Raw genomic sequence first — 3,865 nt, 5'->3', positions numbered from 1 at the left:
AAGCTTATTCTCCTGGATCCACGCCGAGGATACCTTGTCCTCGGCCTGACAAAGGTGATTTTGGGGAGAGGTTAACCCCAAAGTAAGCTGTCACTATCGCATTGAATGCACTCAACCAACCCCCCTGGCCGCATTAATGGGGAGGTAACCCCTTGGCAGGATAACGTTGGTTAGAGTGAGCCACTTGAGTGCCGATAAGGCCTCTGATGGGACGGACAACCAGAAGGAAAGCAAATAGACGATCAACAGATGGAAGCAGGAGATAGGAAGATGAAAACTATAAAAGAAGAGCTAGTTAAGCCAAAAGGAGGGGGGAAAACCTGAAGGCCTCCTCGGCCTATGGCCGAGGAGCATTCCCCTATTTGTAAGGAAACACTTAGCCTTTTTTATAAGAAAAAGTTTGAGCGTGGTGATCGACGGCCAGCACCTAAACCTGTCAACCCACTCTCTATAAATTTATTGTTTGGGCTTATTGGGCTGAAACCCAACACTCAATTCAAATTGGGTCCCTACATTAGTTATTAGAAAACAAAATAAAAAAATTATTGATGATAAATAAATGTTAAAAATAAAATAAAAAATAAAAAACCAAAAGAAGCTATTTCTATCTTTTAACGTGTAGTAATAAATAAATAAATAAAGGATTAGATGGACCTAAACCTTTACTTTAAGTATGTTTGGCACTGGCTTAATAAGCTAGCTTTTTTTTTACTATTTAGCTTATTTTTGCTACTATTCATGGTTCTCGTTGCACTTTTTGATACTATTCATGAATCCTATTGTACAATTTCAACTACCTTTTAACTTTATTTATAATTCTTTTAGCAAAAAAAAAAATAGTTTTAGCTAAATAAGTTGTTTCCAAATGAACTCTAAGACAAAGATTAGATGAAGAATTTGGATTGTAATCAAATTAAGATTCTTATTAACTTAAAAATTATAGGAGATGAAGATAAGGAAAAAAAATTTATATTTATTTTTTTATAAATCTAAAAAAAAAATTCTGCAATTTTTACATGTAGTAATATAATTTAAAATATATATATATATATATATGGATTAGATGGACCTTTTTAATATGTACTATGTTTCTTCTTCTTTTTAATTAATATTTTTTTTATAACTTATGTATTAAGAAAATGATTAGATGAAGAATTTGGATTATAATCAAATTAAGATTTTTATCAACTTAAAAATATAGGAGAAGAAAAATTATATATATTTTTAAAAATATAAAATAACACAATACGAAAGAACGTATAAAAAAATAAATTAATACACGTCACTACAAAGCCTAAACATTCAACATCTATACACACAAAACACAAAAGAGAAAAGAAAAGCCTAAATATTAGCTCTACTTGCCAAGAAGAAAAAGAAAACCCTAGAAAAGAAAAAAAGAAAATATTGATAGTATATTTTGTGGTTTTATTGTGTTTGGACTCAAAAATTAATTTCTTAGTTAATTAGACATGCATGAAAGTTCAATTTCTTATATATTTTCTCAACAATCAAACTGACAGTTTAATAATAAAAAATTAAATACAAACAAAAATAAAAGTATGCAATCTGTAACAATTCTCTAAATTGGATTAAACTTAAGGACATTAGCTTAAACAATTGACAAAAAATACACAAAATCTATTCAATTTGATGGAAAAAAAAAAAAAAGTAGAGTAAACAAATACATACTTGCAAGGTTATAGGTAGAAGAAGAGAAGAATAGAGCAAAAGAACCGTATGATTTTGGTAACAATTATGAGTTACTTGATATATATATATATATCTCCACATTGAAGAATTTGAAATGAAAAGAAAGTCTAATGTTAATCTAATATTAGTCTGTAACCCTGTGCGTATGCATGACTAGAATTAAAAAAATTCACAATTATACACACATCTGAGGTTAAGTTTTTGGGGCTAAATCAAATCTAACACCTAGCTATTTTGGTGATTGGCAAATGCGTAAGTTTTTGGGTTTACCCTACCCAATAGGAAATTCAGGTATTGGGAATGGACATTTTTCCAACACATCAGAGGTGTGATAAATTGTTATTGGCTTTAATTTAAATTCACAACTTAAATTACTTGTATGTCCTCTCATAACATCCTATCACTTATTAGCATAAACAAAGCTAAAGAGCATAAACATTACGAACAAAGCAAAAGCTCACAGCCAACAGAGTACAGACACTTTGAATAATACTATCGACAGTAACACCAAAATATTAAAGCCAAACTACAAACAAGGATGATAGCATAGTTGCTAGGAGCTACTCCTAATTCTAATATTCCAAATTTTAAATACTCTTTAATCCCAAAATCTTTTCCTATCTACCTCATCAAGCTTGCCATATAGCAAACCAACATTTGGGGTACATCTTTCAAAAGATCATTATAGCTGCATAACTGTAATCCACCAAAATCAAGGAATAAATCTTTGGTATTAAGGCTAAGATTCCTCTGGACAAAGTCAGCAAATCACAGAGGCTGAGTCTTCAAATAGAGACTGACAGGGCATCATCAGAAGTTCAATAAAGAAAATTGCATAATCGGAAAAACTAACAAACAATTTGAGGAAACAAAACAAACAACTTTACCTGGCCTTTGTATGCCTCGAGTATCAAGCTGGCCTGGTCCCTAATCAACTCGGCCTGAGTGACATACATTTGCAACTCAGCCAACTCCACCCTCTTCCACCTCTCCTCCAATTCCAGCCTCTTCTGTTGACCAATCAATTCAAGTCCTTTCTTTATCAACCTCTCTTCCAACACCACATTCTTATTAAAGCTTAACATCCTATTCAAACATCTCCCCGAAACCCCATCAGCGGCAGCGCAGCCCCAAATTTTCTTCGACAGTTCATATGTCTTTCACTCGTGGGGTTTCGAAAAGGTTGGGTCTTTACCTTTCTTTCCTCGCCCAGCATTATTGCTGTACTTCTTCCTTAACCTTTTCATCTTATCCACCAGTTGGGCCTTCGTAACTTCCACGTGGAGACTCTTCTTAACGAACTCGTAAAACGCAGCGCCATTTGCGGCGGGATCCGAGTCGTGTATAGCTCGGTAATCAAGCATCCCTTTTAGTAATTCTATTTCATTGTCATCGCTCCACAGCCTCTGGAAAAGCTTCTTCTCTTCCGCACCGCCCTGGGATTTTGGTTCCGGGTCTGGGTCTTTCTTCTTGACCCGCTTCGACGGCGTCGCATCCCTTTCACTGTTTGGATGCTTCTTCTTCATGATGGAGGATCTCGTGGATCTGGCGTGTGTGGCTTTTACCGGAGTCGATTCCGGTTCCATGGGTTTGGCTTTTGATCCGGATGATGAAGAAGAGGGTTTCCTCGGTGGAGTGGATGGTTCTTCTTCTTCAGATGAACTTTGTTTTCCTCCTTCTTCTTCTTCTTCTTCTTCTTCTTCTCCTCCTGCTGCTTCTTCTTCTTCTTCTTCTTCTTCTTCTTCTTCGTCGTCATCAGAGAAAGTTTCTTCTTCTTCTTCATTAGAAGATGAAACAGCCGGTGGATCATCCCGATGAGATGGGCGTTGTTTCCGAGCCATTAGAGAGAGATATTTGTTAGGGTTTTGGAAGTTTTTTTTTATTATTATGATGTTAGGGTTTTGTGAATCCGTGGTGTATTTGTACTTGTAGAGTTGTACTTGTATTTGACGATGCGAAGGAGAAAAGAGAAGTGAGTTCTGGCCATTTTATATTTAGTTTTAAGACTTACTGGGTCTGTTTAGATACAGCTAAAAATTAAAAATTAAAAATTAAAAACTAAATACACGATAGTAAAATAATTTTTAAATATATGAATAATATCATGAAACTCATTTTTAATGAAAAAATTACTAAAAAGTAAAAATTATGG

At 34.3% G+C, this 3,865-nt stretch overlaps 1 pseudogene; it reads right to left on the bottom strand.

Moving 5' to 3' along the window:
- Positions 1 to 2,417: 2,417 nt before the first annotated feature.
- Positions 2,418 to 3,554, bottom strand: LOC112034491 (STOREKEEPER protein-like; annotated as a pseudogene).
- Between the last annotated feature and the right edge of the window lie 311 nt (positions 3,555 to 3,865).

Source organism: Quercus suber, unplaced genomic scaffold, assembly GCF_002906115.3.
Source record: "Quercus suber isolate HL8 unplaced genomic scaffold, Cork oak 2.0 scaffold_382, whole genome shotgun sequence".
NCBI classification, from domain to species: domain Eukaryota; kingdom Viridiplantae; phylum Streptophyta; class Magnoliopsida; order Fagales; family Fagaceae; genus Quercus; species Quercus suber.
This window is presented reverse-complemented; position numbering and strand designations above follow the sequence as displayed.